Below are 25,922 nucleotides of genomic sequence, written 5' to 3'. Positions count from 1 at the left end.
CTGTTTAGATCTCTTGGATCCAGGCAAATTCTGAGCTTTCCATTCTTTTTGTCCACAACGACGAGGGAACTCACCCACTCAGTTGGCTCATCTATCTTCTGAATCACGTTCAGGCTTTCCATCCTGTCCAACTCTGCCTTCAGTTGCTTTTGAAGAGCAAACGGAACTTTTCTGCATGGATGTATTGTGACGGGGTTGGGGAGCCACGGGGCCGTGTAGACACGGGGCCGTGCTCTCCGGGTAATGTAGGTTCTGGACCCAAGTGCAGAAACGAGGCAAGAGGCAAATATACAGTACTTTGTTTGAACTTTACTAGATTCACACATAACTAGATTCACACAAGGAACACAGCGACATACATAAGACTCGAGACAAGTTACAAAACGGCTAGTCAAGATAGGAACTCAGGACAGCTTCCATGAGGCCACCCACTTGTCCATACTGAGCTTGAGACAAGCTACCACAAGGGCAACCGGCTTGCCGAGACGAGACTCGAGACAAGCTACCACAGGGGCAATCGGCTTATCAATACAGAGCTCAAGACAAGCGCCAACATGGCAACATGCTAGTCCAGCCCAGCACCTTATCAAGACTAAGAACAACAAGAACACAGACTTAGATACATCTTAAATACAAAGCTTGAGAACCATGGCAGCCAGCTAGTCAAAGCCAGCAGCCACAGAGCAAAGGCTAGTCCCCGGTTCCCCGGTTAGGACTGAGCACAGAGGGAAACAACCACAGAACTTATATACTAAGAAAACCAGGTGAAACCCTGTGGTAAACCACTTTTATCGTTCACTATCGTTACACTATAGTTATCACTGTTGTATTGTTATCACTGTTCTCACTGTTGTATCACTATACGAGGTCGCCTCTTGTCGCGCTGTTATACCTGGGCTGACCACCTCCGACTCCGCCCATGGCTCCACCTACCTGCCCAGGTATAAAGGTAGTCGACTGGCTGGTATTCCTCCTTGTTGGACCCGATCACCCATGAGGGTGGGCTCTGTTATTTAGTCAATAAAAACCTTTAGTTACGTTCCTAACTCGTCACTTTTTATTGGACGAATTGATAGGTATATCAATTTTATTGACTAAATTTTAAAGATGTCTACTACTGGCCAGCCAGAAGCCCTCCCAGAAGCATGCGCGGCCTTCTCCCTCATCAAGGGAGACATAGCCAAGGCCACAATGCACGCAGTGGATGAGTCCATCCCCTTCCAAGTGGAGAGCGATGCATCCGACTTCGCCCTAGCCGCTACCCTTAACCAGGAGGGGAGGCTGGTGGCCTTCTTCTCAAGGACCCTACAGGGCCCCGAGATCCGACACTCGTCGGTCGAGAAGGAAGCCCAGGCAATTGTGGAGGCGGTACGGCGCTGGAGGCATTACCTGGCAGGCAAACGATTTACCCTCCTCACCGACCAACGTTCGGTTGCTTTCATGTTTAATAACAAGCTGAGGGACAAAATCAAGAATGACAAGATCTTGAGGTGGAGAATCGAGCTATCCACCTACGATTATGATATCTTGTACCGGCCAGGTAAGCTGAACGAACCCCCTGATGCTCTTTCACGAATTACATGCGCCAGCGCGCATATTGATAGACTTCAGACCCTCCACAACGACCTCTGCCACCCCGGGGTCACCAGACTTTACCATTTCATTAAGGCCCGCAACCTGACCTACTCCATCGAGGAGGTCAGGACCATGACCAGGAACTGCCAGACCTGCGCCGAGTGCAAACCGCAATTCTATAGGCCGGACAGAGCAAGCCTGATCAAGGCCACCCGCCCCTTCGAGCGCCTGAGCATCGACTTTAAGGGGCCTCTACCGTCATCTGACCGCAATGTGTACTTCCTCAACATCGTTGATGAGTACTCCCGTTTCCCTTTTGCCTTCCCCTGCCCAGACATGACCAGTACCACAGTCATCAAGTGCCTGAACGACCTCTTCGCCTTGTTCGGGTTCCCGAACTATATACATAGTGACCGGGGCTCCTCCTTCATGAGCGAGGAACTCCGTCAGTTCCTACTAGCGAGAGGTATTGCAGCAAGTAGGACCACCAGCTACAACCCCCGAGGGAACGGCCAGGTGGAAAGAGAGAACGCGACGGTATGGAAGGCCGTCCTCTTAGCCTTAAAGTCTAAGGGCCTCCCAACCTCCCGCTGGCAGGAAGTCCTCCCGACAGCGCTGCACTCCATCCGGTCACTACTTTGCACTGCCATTAACGCCACCCCCCATGAACGAATGTTTGTTTTCCCCAGGAAGTCGACTACGGGAACCACTCTACCAACCTGGCTGACCTCTCCGGGGCCCGTCTTGCTGCGAAAGCACGTGAGGGCCCATAAAATGGACCCCCTGGTCGAGAGGGTGAACCTCCTGCACGCCAACCCCCAGTACGCCTACGTGGCTTACCCAGACGGGCGGGAGGACACTGTCTCCTTACGAGACCTCGCACCCTCGGGCACTCCGGAGACACCACCTTTACCCCCCCCACCACCCCCCCAATTCCAGCCCAGGTAGACGGCATGCCGGAACCCCACGAGCCTTCGCCGACCACGCAGACACCAGCATTAACACCGGATAATGCAGCACCGCCGCTGCGACGATCGGAGAGGCTTATGAGGCCTCCGGACAGACTGACATACCAGAACTGGTAGTACACTTCACCCCGCCGGACTCAAATCTAAACAAGGGGTGAATGTGGTAAACCACTTTTATCGTTCACTATCGTTACACTATAGTTATCACTGTTATATCGTTATCACTGTTCTCACTGTTGTATCACTATATGAGGTCGCCTCTTGTCGCACTGTTATACCTGGGCTGACCACCTCCGACTCCGCCCATGGCTCCACCTACCTGCCCAGGTATAAAGGTAGTCGACTGGCTGGTATTCCTCCTTGTTGGACCCGATCACCCACGAGGGTGGGCTCTGTTATTTAGTCAATAAAAACCTTTAGTTACGTTCCTAACTCATCGCTTTTTATTGGACGAATTGATAGGTATATCAAACCCATGAACAGCTAACAGGCCGTTAAGAATTAACACAGGAGGCTAAGAACAATTAACAAAGGGCTAGAAACAAACAAGTGAAGGTGCCATCTAGAGGTTACCGAAGGGACTGACTGGCACCCTCACAAGACCCCCTCCCCTAGGAATGGCTCCTGACGTTCCCTCTGGACAATCAGGATGGCGACAGCGAAAATCCCTGAGGAGTTCAGGGGCGCTAAGACACAGGGCGCTAAGACACAGGGCGCTAAGACACAGGGCGCTAAGACACAGGGCGAATCTTCTTAGCTTTTCAAGCAATGATATTTCCCATTCCAACTGTTCACAAACAGCAGATATTCAGAAATCTCAAGACAGAATCATCCTCTTCATCCACTAGCGGCAGGGACATGTCGTGGCGATCATATGACCAAAATCTTTGTAAGCAACGAAGCCATCATTTTTCCAGAGTTAGCACGCTCAATGGATTATATTTGTCCAGGAGAACTCAAAAGGTATCCTATCCAGGAGAGCTCGAAAGTATCTTGTCCAGGATAGCTCAAAAATTTAGCTTGTCCAGGAGAACTCAAGAGTCTATACGATCCAGAAGAACTCGAAAGTTTAACCTGTCCAGGAGAGCTTGAGAGTTTAATTTGCCCAGAAGAACTTGAAAGTCTCTCTTTTATAGGAGAATTTGAAAGCTTAACACAATAAAGGTCCAAAAGACTTGAAAGTTCACTTGAATTTAACATAGGAGACTTGAAAATTTACTCAAAAAATCTAACACAGTAGAAACCCAGGAAGCTTGAGAATTTACTTGGGGTTTAACACGGTAGAGGCCCAGGAAGCTTGAGAATTTACTTGGGGTTTAACACAGTAGAGGCCCAGGAAGCTTGAGAATTTACTTGGGGTTTAACACAGTAGAGGCCCAGGAAGCTTGAGAATTTACTTGGGGTTTAACACAGTAGAGGCCCAGGAAGCTTGAGAGTTTACTTGGGGTTTAACACAGTAGAGGCCCAGGAAGCTTGAGAGTTTACCTGGGGGTCTAACAGTAGAGGCCCAAGAAGCTTGAGAGGTTGACTTGAAAGTTTAACACAACGAAGGCCCAGGAGACTTGAAAGCTTACTCGAAATTTTAACACAATGAAGGCCCAAGAGACTTGAGAGTTTACTCGAAATTTTAACACAATGAAGGCCCAGGAGACTTGAGAGTTCACCTGGGGGTCCAACACAGTAGAGGCCCAGGAGACTCAAAAATTTTACTTGAAAGTTTACTCAAATTTAACACAGGAGACTTAAGAGTTCACTTGAACATTTAACACAGCTCAAATTTAACACAGGAGACTTAAAAGTTCACTTGAACATTTAACACAGAGGGTCTTCTCCCTAGGAGACTCAAAAATTAAACACAAAGACACAGCGGGGAGCATGAAACAAAATTCCTCCATCGCTGCTGGGTCCATAGTGGCTCAGTCCTACTGTGACGGGGTTGGGGAGCCACGGGGCCGTGTAGACACGGGGCCGTGCTCTCCGGGTAATGTAGGTTCTGGATCCAAGTGCAGAAACGAGGCAAGAGGCAAATATACAGTACTTTGTTTGAACTTTACTAGATTCACACATAACTAGATTCACACAAGGAACACAGCGACATACATAAGACTCGAGACAAGTTACAAAACGGCTAGTCAAGATAGGAACTCAGGACAGCTTCCATGAGGCCCCCCACTTGTCCATACTGAGCTTGAGACAAGCTACCACAAGGGCAACCGGCTTACCGAGACGAGACTTGAGACAAGCTACCACAGGGGTAATCAGCTTATCAATACAAAGCTCAGGACAAGCTCCAACATGGCAACACGCTAGTCCAGCCCAGCACCTTATCAAGACTAAGAACAACAAGAACACAGACTTAGATACATCTTAAATACAAAGCTCGAGAACCATGGCAGCCAGCTAGTCAAAGCCAGCAGCCACAGAGCAAAGGCTAGTCCCCGGTTCCCCAGTTAGGACTGAGCACAGAGGGAAACAACCACAGAACTTATATACCAAGAAAACCAGGTGAAACCCATAAACAGCTAACAGGCCGTTAAGAATTAACACAGGAGGCTAGGAACAATTAACAAAGGGCTAGAAACAATTACCAAACAAGTGAAGGTGCCATCTAGAGGTTACCGAAGGGACTGACTGGCACCCTCACATGTATGACCGGTGTCATACTTTTATCTACTCTGATCGTGTGTTCTCCTGGAATGCAGCCTAGACCCTTAAATAGGTCATTGTACTCTTTCATGAGTTCATCATAGACTGTCTCTCCTTTGCTTTCCACAACGAGGACTCTCTTTACCAGGTTCAGTCTCTCACAGGCTTTTAAACCTAGTATGGCTTGCACATCCTTTGGCACCACGATTAATGCTAGCGTGTGCTCTCTGTCCTTGTGTGTTACTTTGACAATGCATCTTCCTTTCACTGGTATTTTAGTACCCGAGTATCCTGTCACTTTCACTTTTATTCCATGTATCTTTGGTCTGGGTCTAATTTTCTTAAAATCAGTCTCTGATATCACATTAACTTGTGCTCCAGTATCCAATTTAAATGGAATGTGTATGTCATTCACTTTTAGTGTCAACATCCAGTCTCTTTCTTCTTTTTTGTTTTCAGACACAACATCTACATAGAACTCCTCTATCTTGCTTTCATCTACTACATGGACCTTGCTTTGTTGCGCTTGGTTCTTACAGCAACGGGCATAATGGTTGTTTTTGTTGCAACTATTGCATTTTTTACCATATGCTGGACACTTTCTTGGTGGATGCTGTGTACCGCATCGACTACATAACTTTCGATTGCCCCTTTCATTTTTGTTCACTGGCCACGCCTCTTTTTTCACACTGGCGTTCTTTTTGTTAAACGGCTTGTGTCCGTTCATTCTCACTGCATCCACGTTGCAGCTACTGTCACTGAACAGCTCCTTTGCCTGCAACTTCACAGTCTCTGTAGCCCTACACAGTGCTATGGCTTTTCCCAGGTCTAGATCTTGCTCTCTTAGCAGTCTTTCCTTTAGACCATTATCTGGAATACCACACACCAGTCTGTCTTTTATCAGCGAGTCTGTCAGTCCCCCAAATTCACACGTTTTGATTCTGTTTCTCAGTTCAGTCACATACTGATCAATAGTCTCACCCGTTTTCTGTACACATGTGAAAAATCTGTGCCTCTCAAATGTCACGTTACATTTAGGTATGCAGTAGGCCTCAAACTGTTCCATTATTTTATCTAACTTCATTTTGTCTCCATCAGCAGCGAATGTGAAGTTATTATACACCTCCAGCGCTTCATCACCCACGACATGTAAGAACAGTGACGCTTTCATTTTATCACCTTTCTCGTCAGCTCCGATTGCTGATAAATACAACTCCAAACGTTGTTTGAACCTCCTCCAATTTTTCAGCCACATTACCTGTCAACTGAAGCTTCGCCGGTGGGTGTAAACCTTCCATTTTTTCACTTCGTTAGCTATTCTCCAATGGTAAGCAATGATGTTCTCTTTTGGCTTGCTAATATGTGGAGAGCTGATTTCACTTCAGACTTTTCCTCTTCATCTCTTTCAATCACTTCTGACACCATGTATTGATTTCTTTGTGGGTTCAATGACGAGACATTTATGAAAGAGAATGTCTTTTAATCTAAAGTCTGTTCAACTCTTTATACAGCATTTACAGGAGACATCATGCTAGTGATGCATCTAGAATGAAACTGAAACTAAACTAAACTGCCTTGCTTGTCTCTGTCACACGCCCTCTGCTGGTCAGGCACAAGCAATCAATACATGCAAACATGTTGGTAAGGCATCATAATCAAACAGGCAAATACCATCTCTATTTGCAGATATCATTACAATATGGAGACCAGAACTGTGCGCAGTGCTCCAAGTGTGGTCTAACCAAGGTATATGGAGACCAGAACTGTGCACAGTGCTCCAAGTGTGGTCTAACCAAGGTATATGGAGACCAGGACTGTGCACAGTGCTCCAAGTGTAGTCTAACCAAGGTATATGGAGACCAGAACTGTGCACAGTGCTCCAAGTGTGGTCTAACCAAGGGATATGGAGACCAGAACTGTGCACAGTGCTCCAAGTGTGGTCTAACCAAGGTATATGGAGACCAGGACTGTGCACAGTGCTCCAAGTGTGGTCTAACCAAGGTATATGGAGACCAGAACTGTGCACAGTGCTCCAAGTGTGGTCTAACCAAGGTATATGGAGACCAGGACTGTGCACAGTGCTCCAAGTGTGGTCTAACCAAGGTATATGGAGACCAGGACTGTGCACAGTGCCTCAAGTGTGGTCTAACCAAGGCATAAAGAGACCAGGACTGTGCACAGTGCTCCAAGTGTGGTCTAACCAAGGTATAAAGAGACCAGAACTGTGCACAGTGCTCCAAGTGTGGTCTAACCAAGGTATATGGAGACCAGAACTGTGCGCAGTGCTCCAAGTATGGTCTAACCAAGGTATAAAGAGACCAGAACTGTGCACGGTGCTCCAAGTGTGGTCTAACCAAGGTATATGGAGACCAGAACTGTGCACAGTGCTCCAAGTGTGGTCTAACCAAGGGAAAAGGAGACCAGAACTGTGCACAATGCTCCAAGTGTGGTCTAACCAAGGTATATGGAGACCTGAACTGTGCACAGTGCTCCAACTGTGGTCTAACCAAGGTATATGGAGACCAGAACTGTGCACAGTGCTCCAAGTGTGGTCTAACCAAGGTATATGGAGACCAGAACTGTGCACAGTGCTCCAAGTGTGGTCTAACCAAGGTATATGGAGACCAGGACTATGCACAGTGCTCCAAGTGTGGTCTAACCAAGGTTCGATACAGGTGTAGCCTAACTTCCCTACCTTTCAATTCTACCCCTCTAGAAATAAACCCTAGTGTTTGATTTGCTTTTTTTATGGCCTTGCCAACCTGTGTCGCAACTTTTAGTGATTTGTGTATTTGTACTCCGAGATCCCTTTCTTCCTCTACCCCACCTAGACTCGCACCCTCCAAGTGAGAAGTGACCTCCCTATTCTTCCGACCAAAATACAATACCTCACATTTATCTGTGTTGAACTTCATTTGCCAATTATATGCCCATTCTGCAAGTTTATTGATGTCCTCCTGTAATTTGTTGCAGTCATAGAAACATAGAAGATAGGAGCAGGAGATGGCCATTCGGCCCCTCGAGCCCGCTCCGCCATTCAATGAGATCATGGCTGATCATCCAAATTCAGTACCCTGTCCCTGCCTTCTCCCCATATCCCTTGATCCCTTTAGCCTTAAGAAATATATCCAACTCTTTCTTGAATATATTTAATGAACTGACCTCCACCGCCCTCTGTGGCAGAGAATTCCACAGGTTCACCACTCTCTGGGTGAAGAAATTCCTCCTCATTTCAGTCCTAAATGGCTTACCCCTTATCCTTAGACTATGACCCCTGGTTCTGGACTCCCCGGCCATCAGAAACATCCTTCCTGCATCTAGTCTGTCCAGACCTGACAGAATTATATAGGTATCGATGAGATCCCCTCTCAATCTTCTAAACTCCAGTGAGTATAAGCCCAATCGACACAATCTCTCCTCATACGTCATTCTTGACATCCCAGGTATCAGTCTGGTGAATCTTCGCTGCACTCCCTCCATGGCAAGAACGTCCTTCCTCAGGTAAGGTGACCAAAACTGCACACAATACTCAAGGTGCGGTCTCACCAAGGCCCTGTACAACTGCAGCAAGACATCCTTGTTCCTGTACTCGAACCCTCTTGCTACGAAGGCCAACATACCATTTGCCTTCTTAACCGCCTGCTGCACCTGCATGCTTACCTTCAGCGACTGGTACACAAGGACACCCAGGTCTCATTGCACTTCCCCTTCTCCCAATCTATTGCCATTCAAATAATAATCTGCCTTCCTGTTTTTGCCACCAAAGTGGATAACCTCACATTTATCCACGTTATAGTGCATTTGCCATGTTTCTGCCCAATCACCCAACCTGTCCAAATCGTACTGGAGTTTCCCGACATCCTCCTCGCAGCTTACCCTCCCGCCCGTATTGACTATCCTCCTCAGTATTGACTATCCCCCCAATTTGGTGTCATCCGCAAATTTAGAAATTGTGTTTTTGATTCCAAGGTCTAAATCGTTAATGTAAATTGTGAACAGCGGTGGTCCCAGCACTGATCCTTGTGGAACACCACTACCCACCTTCCGACGCTGTGAATAGCTACCCTTTACCCCGACTCTCTGCTTTCTGTCTTGAAGCCAGCCAGCAGTCCATTCGGATACGATATAATTGCGATTACGGAGACATGGCTGCAGGGTGACAAAGGCTGGGAGCTGAATATCCAAGGATATTCGATATTTAGGAAGGACGGGCGAAAAGGAAAAGGAGGTGGGGTGGCCTTGTTAGTGAAGGATGAAATCAAAGCAATAGTGAGAAAGGATCAGAAAATCAAGATGTAGAATCAGCCTGGGTGGAGCTAAGAAGCACCAAGGGGCAGAAAACATTGGCGGGAGTTGTCTATAGGCCTCCAAACAGTAGTGGTAATGTAGGAGATGGCATCAAACAGGAAATTAGAGATACATGTAACAAGGGTACTACAGTAATCATGGGTGACTTTAATCTACATATAGACTGGCCAAACCAAATTAGCAATAATACTGTGGAGGATGAATTCCTGGAGTGTGTACGAGATGGTTTTTTAGACCAGTACGTTGAGGAGCCAACTAGGGAACAGGTTATCCTAGATTGGGTATTGTGTAATGAGATGGGGTTAATTAATAATCTTGTTGTGCCGGCTCCTTTAGGGAAGAGTGACCATAACATAATAGAATTCTTCATCAAAATGGAAAGTGAAGAAGTCTAATTTGAAACTAGGGTCCTAAATCTAAATAAAGCAAACTACGAAGGTATGAGGAGTGAGTTGGCTGTGATAGATTGGGGAGTTTTATTAAAAGGCATGACGGTGGATAGGCAATGGCTAACATTTAAGGAATGAATGGTGGCATAGTGGTTAGCACTGTTGCCTCACAGCGCCAGAGACCCGGGTTCGAATCCGGCCTCGGGCGACTGTCTGTGTGGAGTTTGCACATTCTCCCCGTGTTTGCGTGGGTTTCCTCCGGGTGCTCCGGTTTCCTCCCACAGTCTAAAGATGTGCGGGTTAGGTTGATTGGCTATGATAAATTGACCCTTAGTGTTAGGGGGATTAAATACGTGGGGTTACGGGGATAGGGTGGTATATGTGTTGGTGTAGGGGTTATGGGGATCGGGTGGGATATGTGTCGGTGCAGGCTCGATGGGCCGAAATGGCCTCTATCTGCACTGTGGGGTTTCTGTGATTCTGTGATTCTGTGAATGCATGAATTGCAACAGTTATACATTCCTTTCTGGTGCACGGGGAACACCACCACCTCCAAGTTCCCCTCCAAGTCACACACCATCCTGACTTGGAAATATACAATCTGGAGGAAGGGACCGAGTGCAACGTATCCAAGTTTGCCGACAATACAAAAATGGGAGGGAAAGCAGTGAGTGAGGAGGACATAAAAAACCTGCAAAAGGACATAGACAGGCTAAGTGAGTGGGCAGAGATTTGGCAGATGGAATATAATGTTGGAAAGTGTGAGGTTATGCACTTTGGCAGAAAAAATCAAAGAGCAAGTTATTATCTAAATGGAGAGAAACTGCAAAGTGCTACAGTACAAAGGGACCTGGGTGTCCTGGTACATGAAACACAAAAAGTTAGTATGCAGGTGCAGCAGGTGATCAGGAAGGCCAATGGAATCTTGGCTTTTATTGCGAGGGGGATGGAGTATAAAAACAGGGAAGTCTTGCTGCAGTTATACAGTGTATTGGTGAGGCCACACCTGGAATACTGCGTGCAGTTTTGGTTTCCATATTTAAGAAAAGATATACTTGCTCTCGAGGCGGTTCAGAGAAGGTTCACTCGGTTGATTCCGGAGATGAGGGGGTTGACGTATGAGGAAAGGTTGAGTAGGTTGGGACTCTACTCATTGGAGTTCAGAAGAGTGAGAGGCGATCTTATCGAAACATATAAGATTGTGAGGAGGCTTGATCGGGTGGATGCGGGGAGGATGTTTCCACTGATGGGTGATGTAAAGTCTGTGGGTTGTGCAGTTAATAAATACACAGACTTCAGAAGTAACAAACAAACAGGTCTTTACTATTTGAAGGTCCGGGCGAATCTGCCCCAGCAATCCTGCCACAACACTTATATACTGGTGTGGTCACTATCGGTATTACAGTATACAGAAGCCAAACAAATAGTGCCACACCTAAAGTAGTTCTCTTAAAGGTGAACGGTTACATACAATAGTTTCCTTAAAGGTAGACGGGTACATACACTACAATCCTCCCTTTTTAGCTTTCAACATACTAAGTCCATAGTGAACATACATTCTAACATATATACAGGTTTATGTAAGACAGTTCATAGATTCAGTCTTTCCGGGGGTTTCCGGATTCTGTCCGGATAACGCCGCAGTGGTGTCGTCATTTCAGGCGGGCTAGGAGGTGCTTCTGGCAAGGTCGATTCGGCTTGAAAAGCCGTGTCAGGTTCAGCTGACTCCATTATTATTAGATCGGAATTAGGTGTTCTGGGTATCTCAGTCTCGACCTTACCCGGATAAGGTGGTGAAGTCGGTGGCCCATTTGTGGCGGACCCTATGATTTGGTCAACATGGCGCCTTATTATATTGTCTCCAATGTCCACGGTGTACATCAATGGCCCCAGCCTTTTCCCAATAGTTCCAGGCTGCCATTTCTCAGTACGGTAGTCCCGGGCCAAAACTCGTTGACCGATCTGGAAAGATCTAGTGACCCTGTCGTTCATGCCCTGGAATTGCCGGTTCTCTACGTCTCTTCTGACGTTCGGTTTTAGTAAATCCAGCCGGCATCTTAGGCGTCTATTACAGAACATCATTGCGGGAGTTTGATTTGTGACCGCATGTGTCGCATTTCGGTATGCCAACAAAAAGCTATCCACCTTATGTTGTAGACTTATGTTTTCATTACTCATGGCCTTTACGGCCTCCTTGAAGGTCTGGACAAACCTTTCAGCCAATCCATTGGAGGCGGGATGGTATGGGGCTGACGTGTAATGTTTAACCCCATTGCTCTTTAAGAATTTCTTGAATTCTTCGGACACAAATTGTGGTCCATTATCAGAACAGATCTGTTCCGGCAGGCCATTCCGAGCAAACATAGTCCTTAATACGGTAATGGTTTTTTCCGTCGTGGTGGTGGTCATCTTAATTACTTCCGGCCACTTGGAGTTGGCATCCACCGCTATCAGAAACATCGAGTCCATAAATGGACCAGCAAAGTCGATGTGTAATCTTTGCCAAGGCGATGAGGGCCACTCCCATGGATGCAGAGGAGCCTGGGGTGGCGCGTTCTGAACCCTCTGACATCCTAGGCAGTTCTTCGTGATCTCCTCTATGTCTCCATCAATGCCTGGCCACCACACAAACGCTCTTGCTAGATTCTTCATCTTTACTCCACCCAGATGTCCTTCGTGCAGCTCCTCTAGCACTTTCTTTTGGAGTTTGGGTGGAATCACCACTCTAGATCCACACATCAGGGTTCCTCGACACACTGACAGTTGTTCTTTCCTCTGTGCAAATGCTTGCAGTGTTGGTTCGCTCTGTGCTGGCCATCCCTCCACCGTTAAATCATAGACTCGTGAAAGAGTCGGGTCATTCCTTGTCTCATTCTCAATCATTGAGTTTGTTATCGGTAGACACTCCACCACGGATGAGTGCAACAACTCTACTGGGTCCACTATACTCGCTTCTTCTACCATCGGCAATGGCAAGCGTGACAACCCATCAGCATTTCCATGCTGTTTAGACCCTTTGTACTCAATTTCGTATTGGTGTGCCCCAAGTAACACGGACCACCTTTGTAACCTTTGTGCTGTCATGGTGGAAACGGCCTTATTTGGGTTGAATATGGACACCAACGGCTGGTGGTCTGTCAGCAATGTGAACTTTTTACATTGTAGGTAATGGTTGAATTTCTTCACGCCCCACACAAGACTGAGGGCCTCCCTATCTATTTGGGCGTAATTTCGCTCCGCGGGTATCAATGATCGGGACGCGAAAGCCACTGGCCTTTCCGAGCCATTTGGTAGCCTGTGCGAGAGTACTGCCCCAATTCCGTACGGGGAAGCATCGCAAGCTAGACGAAGGGGTAATGCTGGGTTGAAATGAGCCAACACTTCTTCAGAGGTAATCAACTCCTTGCTTCTGCGAAAAGCCTTTTTGCATTCTTCACTCCACTTCCATGGTGTTTCTTTCCGCAACAGGTCATTCAGCGGATGCAGCACCGTGGATAAATTTGGCAGAAACTTGTGATAGTAATTAATCAACCCAAAGAATGATCTTAACTGTGATACGTTTCCTGGAGCGGGGGCCTTCACGACCGCTTCTATCTTTTCAGGTGACTTATGCAGTCCCTCTCGGTCAATGACATGACCGCAGTATGAGATCCGTTTTTGGAAGAACTCACACTTCTTGCGATTAACCCGAAGGCCATACGCCTTCAACCTGGTGAGTACCAGTTTCAAATTCGTGAGGTGTTCTTCCTCATCTTTTCCCGTGATTAAAATGTCATCTAAGTAGCACTGCGTGCTTGGAATTCCTTGTAACACCTGTTTCATGGCCCTCTGCCAAATTGCTGGCGCCGAAGCTACCCCAAAGACCAGTCTATTGTAGCGATACAAGCCTCTGTGAGTGTTGATGGTAAGGTACTGGCGTGACTCTTCCTCGACCTCCATCTGTAGATATGCTTGAGCCAGATCTATTTTCGTGAAATGCTTCCCTCCAGCCAACGAAGCAAAGATATCTTCAATCCGCGGAAGCGGGTATTGTACCGTGTGAAGCACCGGATTCACAGTAATCTTGAAATCTCCGCAGATACGGACCTTCCCCGGTCCCCCTGGCTTATTACTTGGTGAGGACTTCATGACGGGAACAATGGGCGTGGCCCACTCACTCCAGTCCACTTTTGACAGAACCCCTGATCGTTCAAGTTCTTCCAGTTCTGCCTCCACAGCTGGTCGTATTGCGTAAGGTACCGATCTGGCCTTAAAAAACTTTGGGCTTGCATTCTCTGCAATCTTAACCTTTGCTTTAATTCCTCGCAGTGTTCCCAGTCCTTGCTGGAATACCTCCTTAGCTTCGTCCAATATTCTGGACAACCGTTCAGGTTTGACATCCTCTTTTTCGGAATCCACCGTCATGGTGTTTAGTGACTGCCAGTCCAACTTTATTTTTCGGATCCACTCCCGCCCCAGAAGTGGTGGTCCTCCCTCAGGCAATACATACAGGTCCAACCGGTGATGATCTTTATCCTTGTATCTCACCTTGACTTCTATCTTTCCGATGGGGACTACTTTGTGCCCCGTGTATGTCTGTAATACTAGTTCCGTATCCCGTAGTGGAATATGCTTGAAAAATTTCTTGTAGTCATGCTTATTCATGACCGTCAACGCCGATCCGGTGTCCACTTCCATTTTTACTTGGACCTTTGCAATCTGTAGCGTTATCCAGATAGTTTGTCGGTCAGCTTCATTGCTCACGTTGTGGATTCTCAGACTGTCCAGTCCTTTGCATTTGGAGTGTGAGTCCGACTTCTATTCCTTCAGACTCTTCCTAGTCGCCTCTTGTACCTTTCCGTACCATTTTTGTGGTGACTCCTTATTGTTGTACGTTGCTCCTGACCGGCATACCTTAGCTATGTGCCCGATCTTGCCACATTTCCTGCATTCTTGGTTTTTACCCCAGCATTGATTCTGGTCGTGTGTTGTCTTCCCACAACGGTAGCATTTTGTTGTGCTCGAAGTAATTTGGTCCACCCCGAGTGCCGCCGCCTTTAGCTGCATTTCCGCCGTTCCTTTCGCTGCGGCTTCGTGCGATGCAGCTATGAGGACAGCCCTGTCCAGTGTGAGGTCATTTTCTTCCAGTAGTCGCTTCTGCGTTCCTTCTTTGGACAATCCGCATACGAACTTGTCCCGCAGTGCCTCTGTCAGATTCCCTCCGAACTGGCAGTATTTCGCTATCCTACGCAGTTCGACCAAGTATTCCGCATTGCTTTCGTCTTTCCTCTGCGTTCTTGCGTAGAATTTGAATCGTTCAGCCAGCATCAACGGTGTGGGGTTCAAGTGATCCTTCAGCACAGCCACAATATCATCGAAAGTCTGATCTGCCGGTTTAGCTGGTGAGAGAAGATGCTTCAACAACCCGAATGTTTTCGCACCCATCATGTTAAGTAAGGTTAAAGCTTTTTCATCCTTAGCTATTTTGTTAGCCTTACAATGTATCTCAATACGTTCTACGTACGTGGTCCAGTCTTCTATCTCCGAATTGAACTCGTTGATGTCCGCCCGCTTAGGCATCTTTCTTTCCTTGGGTACAACACAAGTATTTCTTTAAATATTCTTATTTATTTGTTTATTTCTAAGATGGCGGTTTTCCTGCGAAAATGGCGGTTTCCCGCTCTTTCCTTCTCGCCCCGCCCACTTCAATGGCGGTTTCCCGCTTCTGGCGTCTTCTCCGCCTAATGGCGGCTTCCCGCGTTTCTTCCCGGTGGAAGGGGTACGCTTCCCCCCACAGCGGACAGGTTCAGCCGCTGGCTGGCTTCCGCACAGCTCCCCTTACTCGGCTCTGTCTTTTCCTCCCGCCCGCACGGCTCTACCGGCGCTGGGTACACCCCGTTAACGGAGGACAGTTCAGCCGCTGGACTGGCTCTCGCGCAGTCTCTCTCTCCGTACCCGGCTCTGTCGCTCTCTCTCCCGCACGTTCGGTTCCACCGGCTCTGGGTACCCCGTTGGTGGAGAACAGCTCAGCCGCTGGACTGGCTCTCGCGCAGTCTCTCTCCCCTTGCTCGGCTCTGTCTCTCTCTCCCACCCGCACGGTTCCCGTTCGCCTCCCAGCCCTCTCGCAGACCGGTGTTTCCCTCCCCGGCTGCAGCTGGGTTTCTCTTCCCGCGCCTACTCCCAGTCTCAGCGCTTCGTGGCTGCGGTCGCTGCCCGGCTTTCCCCGCCGATCGCGGTCCGACTGTCTCACGACGCCGTTGGACCCGACTTTCTGACCGGCTCCGTTCCCCCTCGACCGTGGTCGAGTGCACAGCCCTTATCCTCCGGATATTCTCTACCTCTTCCCCTACTCACAGTCTCTGCGGCCGCCTTGTTTCCTGCTGATCGGCTCACTCCGCGCCGTGGTAAAAGGGTAGTCAGTGCCTGTTGCTGATGAACTTTTGTTGCTAGTCTGCTTCCTTTCTGTTGCTGCCGCCTCGTGTTTTCTCTTTCTGTTGCTGCAGCCTCGTGTTTTCTCCCAGCAGCACGACGAGGGCGGTTGCCTCTCTTCGACGCTCTTCGCTGCTTTGGTAGTCTTGCCGCAGGGTACGATCGGACTCGTCGCCACTGTAAAGTCTGTGGGTTGTGCAGTTAATAAATACACAGACTTCAGAAGTAACAAACAAACAGGTCTTTACTATTCGAAGGTCCGGGCGAATCTGCCCCAGCAATCCTGCCACAACACTTATATACTGGTGTGGTCACTATCGGTATTACAGTATACAGAAGCCAAACAAATAGTGCCACACCTAAAGTAGTTCTCTTAAAGGTGAACGGTTACATACAATAGTTTCCTTAAAGGTAGACGGGTACATACACTACAGGTGAGACTAGAACTAGGGGGCATAGTCTAAGAATAAGGGGCTGCCCTTTCAAAACTGAGATGAGGAGAAACTTCTTCACTCAGAGGGTAGTAAATCTATGGAATTTGCTACCCCAGAGAGCTGCGGAAGCTGCGACATTAAATAAATTTAAAATGGAGATAGACAGTTTCCTAGCAGATAAGGGAATTAGGGGTTACGGGGAGAGGGCAGGGAAGTGGACGTGAGTCTAGATTCGGATCAGCCATGATCCTATTGAATGGCGGAGCAGGCCCGAGGGGCCGTATGGCCTACTCCTGCTCCTACTTCTTATGTTCTTATGTCCTTCATCGTCGCTGGGTCCAAATCCCGGAACTCCCTCCCTAACATCGCTGTGGGAGCACCTTCACCACACGGACTGCAGCGGTTCAAGAAGGCGACTCACCACCACCTTCTCAAGGGGCAATTAGGGATAGCCAATAAATGCTGGCCTTCCCAGCGAGGTCCACATCCCGTGAATGAATTAATAAAAATGATCACATTGCTGTTTATGGGAGCTTGTTTTTAATTCATTCACGGGATGAGGGCGTCGCTGCCTATCCCTAGTTGCCCCTTGAGAACGTGAGCTGCTTAATATATCTCAGTGTCTCACTAGACTGTTCCAGAGGGCAGTTAAGAGTCAAGCACATTGCTGTGTCTCTAGAGTCACCTATAGGCCAGGCCGGGTAAAGGCAGCAGATTTGCTTCCCTAAAGGACATGAGAGAACGAGATGGGTTTGTATGACACTCTGATAGTTTCATGCTCACCACTATTGATACTAGCGTTTTATTTAATTCAGATTCATTTAATGAAATTCAAATCTTGAAATCAGGGGGCACGAACCCATCCTGCCCCCAAGTCAGTTATCCGTCTCCATCTCTGGGGATAGGTTATCGACCAATATTCACTACAAGCCCACTGACTCCCACAGCTACCTGGACTACACTTCCTCCCACCCCGCTTCCTGTAAGGACTCTATTCCATTCTCCCAGTTTCTCCGTCTCCGCCGTATCTGCTCCGACAATGCCACCTTCCACACCAGTGCTTCAGACATGTCTTCCTTTTTCCGCAACCGAGGATTCCCCTCTACCGTGGTTGACACGGCCCTCGACCGTGTCAGTTCTATCTCCCGCACCTCTGCCCTCACCCCTGCCCCTCCCTCCCGGAACCACGATAGGGTTCCCCTTGTCCTCACCTTTCACCCCACCAGCCTCCACATTCAACGGATCATCCTCCGCCATTTCCGCCACCTCCAAAGTGATCCCACCACCAAACGTATCTTCCCCTCCCCTCCCCTTTCAGCATTCCGTAGGGACCGCTCCCTCCGAGACACCCTAGTCCACTCCTCTATCACCCCAAACAGCCCTCCCCCTTCGCCTGGCACCTTCCCGTGCAAGTGCAGGAGATGTAACACCTGCCCCTATACCTCCCCCCTTCCCACTGTCCAGGGCCCCAAACACCCCTTCCAGGTGAAACAGCGATTTACTTGTACTTCTCGCAATCTAGTATACTGTATTCGCTGCTCACGATGCGGTCTCCTCTACATTGGGGAGACCAAACGCAGATTGGGTGACCGCTTTGCGGAACACCTCCGTTCAGTCCGTAAGGGTGACCCCGAGCTTCCGGTCGCCTGTCATTTCAATTCACCGCCCCATTCCCACTCGGACCTCACCGTCCTTGGCCTCTTGTACTGTTCCACGGAAGCTCAACGTAAACTCGAGGAACAGCACCTCATCTTCCGATTAGGCACTCTGCAGCCTTCCGGTCTCAATATCGAGTTCAACAATTTCAGATCATAACCTCGGCCCCCATTTCATTTTCACTTATATTTTTCCACTCCTTTCCTTTCCCCCCCCCCTTTCCTTTTGTTTCTCTCTCACACCTGGCAGCTATCTTTTGCCCTGCCAGTACACTTTACACCTAATCCCAGCCTATTACCATCTCGTCTAGTTTCTAATCTCTTTTACTTCTTTTGGTTCTTTTATTCTTTTGTCCGATCGCAGCCCTGCCTTCGATCTAGTTCCTTTTCTCTCCAGTTTTGAAGAAGGGTCAAACCCGAAACGTCAACTCAAATTTCTCTCCACGGATGTTGCCTGACCTGCTGAGTTTTTCCAGCATTTTCTGTTGTTATTTCGGATTTCCAACATCTGCAGTATTTTGCTATCGTTACCCTGCAACCATGTCTCTGTAACGGCAATTACTTCACACCCATTTACTTCTATTAGTGCCATTAACTCATCCACCTTGGTGCGAATGCTACGTGCATTTAGATAAAGTGCCTTCAACATTGCCTGTTTAATATTTTTCTGCACTTTGGCCCTCTTTACTGTTGGCCTCTGTTTCCGCTCCCTACTAGTTTTGCTGACTACTTTTCTAACTTGCAGTTCCAGCTTCATTTCTCTCTGTTCTGGGCCAAACTTAGGTTCCCAGCCCCCTGTCGAACTAGTTTAAATCCTTCCCAACGGTATTAGCAAACCCCCACTGTGAGGATATTGGTCCCGGTTCTGCCGAGGTGTAATCTGTCCAGCTTGTACAGGTCCCACCTTCCCCAGAATCGGTCCCAATGCCTCAGGAATTTAAATCCCTCCCTCCTACACCATCTCTCCAGCCACGCATTCATCTGGTCGATTCTCCTATTTCTGCTATCGCTAGCACGTGGCACTGGGAGTAATCCTGAGATTACTACCTTTGAGGTCCTGCTTTATAATTTATTTCCTAGCTCCCTATATTCTGCTCCCTCAACACTGTCCCATCAAACACACCCAGGTCAGGTACAGCACGGGATAGATACAAAGTAAAGTTCCCTCTACACTGTCCCATCAAACACTCCCAGGGCAGGTACAGCATGGGTTAGATACAGAGTAAAGCTCCCTCTACACTGTCCCATCAAACACTCCCAGGGCAGGTACAGCACGGGTTAGATACAGAGTAAAGCTCCCTCTACACTGTCCCATCAAACACTCCCAGGGCAGGTGCAGCACGGGGTTAGATACAGAGTAAATCTCCCTCTACACTGTCCCATCAAACACTCCCAGGGCAGGTACAGCACGGGGTTAGATACAGAGTAAAGCTCCCTCTACACTGTCCCATCAAACACACCCAGGTCAGGTACAGCACAGGTTAGATACAAAGTAAAGTTCCCTCTACACTGTCCCATCAAACACTCCCAGGGCAGGTACAGCACGGGGTTAGATACAGAGCAAAGCTCCCTCTACACTGTCCCATCAAACACTCCCAGGGCAGGTACAGCACGGGTTAGATACAGAGTAAAGCTCTCTACACTGTCCCATCAAACACTCCCAGGGCAGGTACAGCACGGGTTAGATACAGAGTAAAGCTCTCTCTACACTGTCCCATCAAACACTCCCAGGGCAGGTACAGCACGGGTTAGATACAGAGTAAAGCTCCCTCTACACTGACCCATCAAACACTCCCAGGGCAGGTACAGCACGGGGTTAGATACAGAGTAAAGCTCCCTCTACACTGTCCCATCAAACACTCCCAGGGCAGGTACAGCACGGGTTAGATACAGAGTAAAGCTCCCTCTACACTGTCCCATCAAACACTCCCAGGGCAGGTACAGCACGGGTTAGATACAGAGTAAAGCTCCCTCTACACTGTCCCATCAAACACTCCCAGGGCAGGTACAGCACGGGGTTAGATACAGAGTAAAGCTCCCTCTACACTGTCCCATCAAACACTCCCAGGGCAGGTACTGCACGGGTTAGATACAGAGTAAAGCTTGCTCTACACTGCCCCATCAAGCCTTCTTGAACCGCTGCAGTCTGTGTGGTGAAGGTACTCCCACAGTGCTGTTAGGGAGGGAGTTCCAGGATTTGGACCCAGCGACGATGAAGGAATGGCGATATATTTCCAAGTCAGCATGGTGTGTGACGTGGAGGGGAACCTGGAGGTGGTGGTGTTCCCGTGCACCTGCTGCCCTTGTCCTTCTAGGTGGAAGAGGTCGCGGGTTTGGGAGGTTCTGCCGAAGGAGCCTTGGCGAGTTGCTGCAGTGCATCTTGTAGATGGTCCACACTGCAGCCACGGTGCGCCGGTGGTGGAGGGAGTGAATGTTGAAGGTGGTGGATGGGGTGCCAATCAAGCGGGGCTGCTTTGTCCTGGATGGTGTCGAGCTTCTTGAGTGTTGTTGGAGCTGCACTCATCCAGACAAGTGGAGAGTATTCCATCACACTCCTGACTTGTGCCTTGTAGATGGTGGAAAGGCTTTGGGGAGTCAGGAGGTGAGACACTCGTCGCAGAATACCCAGCCTCTGACCTGCTCTTGTAGCCACAGTATTTATGCGGCTGGTCCAGTTAAGTTTCTGGTCAATGGTGACCCCCAGGATGTTGATGGTGGGGGATTCGGCGATGGTAATGCCGTTGAATGTCAAGGGGAGGTGGTTAGACTCTCGCTTGTTGGAGATGGTCATTACCTGGCACTTGTGTGGCGCGAATGTTACCTGCCACTTATCAGCCCAAGCCTGAACGTTGTCCAGGCCTTGCTGCGTGCGGGCATGGACTGCTTCATTATCTGAGGAGTTGCGAATGGCGCTGAACACTGTGCAGTCATCAGCGAACATCCCCATTTCTGATCTTATGAATGGGGAAGGTCATTGATGAAGCAGCTGAAGATAGTTGGGCCCAGGACACTGCCCTGAGGAACTCCTGCAGTGATGTCCTGGGGCTGTGATGATTGACCTTCAACCACCACAACCATCTTCCTTTGTGCTAGGTATGACTCCAGCCAGTGGAGAGGCTGGTTGGAGTCACGCTGGAGTTATACCGTGAGACCTTGTGCGAGGACAGAAAGTAGACTCACCACAGCCTCCGATGCAATGCTGGGCTATTTTCTCCATTGTCTGGCCATGACTCTCACCACCAACCGAGCACAGGATGGAATCTATTCAAGGTGGACTACCGGTTACCCGGGAGTGACCCCTACATTCTGATTTTTCACGCAGCTTATCCGACATCCAGTACTGGCACCCTGTTTGACCGTGAGCTGAACATCCGACTCCATATCCGCTCCATTATCCAAGACCGCCTAATACCACCCCGCGGAACATCGCCCGCCTCCGTCCCTGTCGCAGCTCACCCGCTGCCGAAATTCAGATTCAGATTCAGATTAGACTTATTTGCCATATGTAACACTTGCCAAAGAAGGTTCACTCGGTTAATCCCGGGGATGAGGGGATTGACATATGAGGAGAGGTTGAGTAGATTGGGACTCTACTCATTGGAGTTCAGAAGAATGAGAGGCGATCTTATTGAAACATATAAGATTGTGAAGGGGCTTGATCGGGTGGATGCAGGGAGGATGTTCCCAATGATGGGTGAAACTAGAACTAGGGGGCATAATCTTAAAATAAGGGGCTGCTCTTTCAAAACTGAGATGAGGAGAAACTTCTTCACTCAGAGGGTGGTAGGTTTGTGGAATTTGCTGCCCCAGAAAGCTGTGGAAGCTACATCATTAAATACATTTAAAACAGAAATAGATAGTTTCCTAGAAGTAAAGGGAATTAAGGGTTACGGGGAGCGGGCAGGTAATTGGACATGAGTCTAGGTTCGGAATGGTCATGGCCCTGTGGGTAGTGGAGCGGGCCCAGGGGCCGTGTAGCCTTGTTCTGCTCCTACTGTGTTCTAATTCTGTTAGATTTCAGGAGTTGGTTTTATTCCTGTTCCTGGCTGGGGTGGAGATCGCCTTTACAGAAGGTAAGTACTGTAGAAAATATAGGGACAGAGTGATCTCCTGGAAGAATTTCGATCACCTAGATGGGTCGGAGAGGAATTTCCCAGATTTTTTTCTCCCAAATTGGCCATTGGGTCTTTATCTGGTTTTTCGCCTCTCCCGGGAGATCACATGGGTTCGGGTGGATGCAGAGTGATAGAAGATTTGAGGTTAGGATCAGATCAGCCATGATCTTATTGAATGGCGGAGCAGGCTCGAGGGGCCGATTGGCCTACTCCTGCTCCTATTTCTTATGTTCTTATGTAAGTACAATGGAATGCTTGTTCCCCGTCGGGACGCGTCAGCTATACATACAGCGCCGCGTTCAGAGTCAATACAATGGCTTCCCGTGGCAGTGGGAGCACGATGTCCCTCAGCCGCTCCGTCCTCCTCTTCCACCATGCCCGGCTCCCCTCCTCCCGAAATGGAGCTGCCGGCCGACCTGCTGCAGCGTGTCGTGAGTCTGCTGCTGCTGCTGCTCGTTGCGCTGCGCTCCTCTGCCCGACTCGCCGACCGCATCGTCGGGATGTGAATGCTCCAATGCGGCCTCCTCTTCACCATCGCCGGCTCCACGCTCCACGACCCGGGGCCTACTTCTCTCTCTTCATGGGTCGGCCTCTGGCCGCCATGCTCGGCTCCCCTCCTCCCAGGACTCCCGACTCTTCCGACGCTCCCCTGGCCGGCCGCCCATCTTCCACTCTCCGTAAACATCACCTCGTCCCAAACTCCCGCTGCCCTCCCCGTGTCCTAACTCGCACCGAGTCCCGTTCACCCCTCACCCCCTGTGCTCGCCGACCTACACTGGCTCCTGATCCGATTTCAAAATTCTTCATAAGAACATAAGAATTAGGAGCAGGAGTCGGCCATTCGGCCCCTTGAGCCTGCTCCGCCATTCAATAAGATCATGGCTGATCTTCGACCTCAACTCCACCTTCCTGCACTATCCCCAGATCCCTTGATTCCCTTAATATTCAAAAATCTATCGCTCTCAGTCATGAATATACTCAATGACTGAACCTCCACAGCTTTCTAAGTGCCCTGTTACCATGTCCTTTATAATAGATTCTAGCATTTTCCCTACTACTGATGTCAGACTAACTGGTCTGTAGTTCCCCGTTTTCTCTCTCCCTCTTTCTTAAATAGTGGGGTTACATTTGGTACCATCCATTCTGCAGGAACCATTCCAGAATCTATGGAATTTTGGAAAATGATAACCAATGCATCCACTATCTCTACAGCCACCTCCTTCAAAACCTGAGGATGTAGGCATCAGGTCCAGGGGGTTTATCGGCTTTCAGTCCCATTAATTTCACCAGTACTACCTTTTTACCAATACTAATTTCTTTCAGTTCCTCATTCTCGCTAGACCCTTGGTTCTCCACTATTTCCGGGAAGTTTTCTGCGTCTTCTTCTGTGAAGACAGACACAAAGTATTTGTTTAATTTCTCTGCCATTTCCTTATTCCCCATTATAATTTCTCCTGTCTCAGCCTTTAAGGGACCCACGTTTACTTTCGCTAATCTTTTCCTTTTTACATACCTATAGAAGCTTTTACAGTCTGTTTTTATGTCTCTCGCTAGTTTACTCTCACATTCTATTTTCCCTTTCTTTATCAATTTCTTGGTCCTCCTTTGCTGAATTCTAAAATCCTCCCAATCCTCAGGTTTACTACTCTTTTTGGCAACATTATAAGCCTCTTCCTTTGATCTAATACTATCTTTAACTTCTCTTGTTAGCCACGGTTGGACCACTTTTCCTGTGGGGTTTCTGTGCCTTAAAGAAATGTATATTTATTATAAATTATGTATTAATTATTTAAATGCTAGCCATTGCTTGTCTACCGTCATACCTTTTAATGTAGTTTCCCAATCTACCACAGCCAACTCGCCCCTCAAACCTATGTAGTTTGCTTTGTTTAGATTTAAGACCGTAGTTTCAGATTTAACTAAATCACTTTCAAACGCAATATAAAATTCTATCATATTATGGTCACTCTTCCCTAAAGGCCCCTTTATACAAGGTTATTAATTAACCCTTTCTCATTGCACAATACTGTATCTGGTTGGTTCATCATACTGATTTAGAAAACTATCTTGTATACATTCCATGAATACATCCTCTATCCTCATGTTCAAATCCCTCCATGGCCCTCGCCCCCTCCCTATCTCGATAAGCTCCTCCAGCCCCTACAATTCCCATCCTCCTGTTTAAATCCCTCCATGGCCCTCGCCCCCTCCCTATCTCTGTAACCTCCTCCAGCCCCTACAATTCTCATCCTCCTGTTCAAATCCCTCCATGGCCCCTCGCCCCCTCCCTATCTCTGTAACCTCCTCCAGCCCCTACAATTCTCATCCTCCTGTTCAAATCCCTCCATGGCCCTCGCCCCCTCCCTATCTCTGTAACCTCCTCCAGCCCCTACAATTCTCATCCTCCTGTTCAAATCCCTCCATGGCCCTCACCCCCTCCCTATCTCTGTAACCTCCTCCAGCCCTTACAATTCTCATCCTCCTGTTCAAATCCCTCCATGGCCCTCGCCCCCTCCCTATCTCTGTAACCTCCTCCAGCCCCTACAATTCGCATCCTCCTGCTCAAATCCCTCCATGGCCCCTCGCCCCCTCCCTATCTCTGTAACCTCCTCCAGCCCTACAATTCTCATCCTCCTGTTCAAATCCCTCCATGGCCCTCACCCCCTCCCTATCTCTGTAACCTCCTCCAGCCCTTACAATTCTCATCCTCCTGTTCAAATCCCTCCATGGCCCTCGCCCCCTATCTCTGTAACCTCCTCCAGCCCCTACAATTCTCATCCTCCTGTTCAAATCCCTCCATGGCCCCTCGCCCCCTCCCTATCTCTGTAACCTCCTCCAGCCCCTACAATTCTCATCCTCCTGTTCAAATCCCTCAATGGCCATCGCCCCCTCCCTATCTCTGTAACCTCCTCCAGCCCCTACAATTCTCATCCTCCTGTTCAAATCCCTCCATGGCCCTCGCCCCCTCCCTATCTCTGTAACCTCCTCCAGTCCTACAACCCTCCGAGATCTCTGCGCTCCTCCAATTCTGCCCTCTTGAGCATCCCCGATTTCCATCACTCCACCATTGGCGGCCGTGCCTTCAACTGCCTGGGGCCCTGAGCGCTGGAATTCCCTCCCTAAACCTCTCCGCCTCTCTCTCCTCCTTTAAGACGCTCCTTAAAACTGACGTCTTTGACCCAGCTTTTGGTCACCTGTTCTAATAATTCACAATTCACAATTCAAATCGCTTTATTGGCATGATAGGTTACATCTTATGTTGCCAAAGCATCAAAATACATTTATGGTTTAGCACATAAACGCAGTTCTATTCATACAGTGTATAAACAGGTATATCCCTGAATGTATAAATATACATTCGCATTGTTTATATATATTCTTTTCTTAAGTTTACTGGTTGTCCCTCTGTTCATGGCAAGCTGTA

Source organism: Somniosus microcephalus, unplaced genomic scaffold (genome assembly GCF_052327205.1).
Source record: "Somniosus microcephalus isolate GS21.2 unplaced genomic scaffold, FLI_Smic_1.0 unresolved_chr9, whole genome shotgun sequence".
Lineage (NCBI taxonomy): Eukaryota > Metazoa > Chordata > Chondrichthyes > Squaliformes > Somniosidae > Somniosus > Somniosus microcephalus.
Note: the sequence above shows the minus strand (reverse complement) of the source record.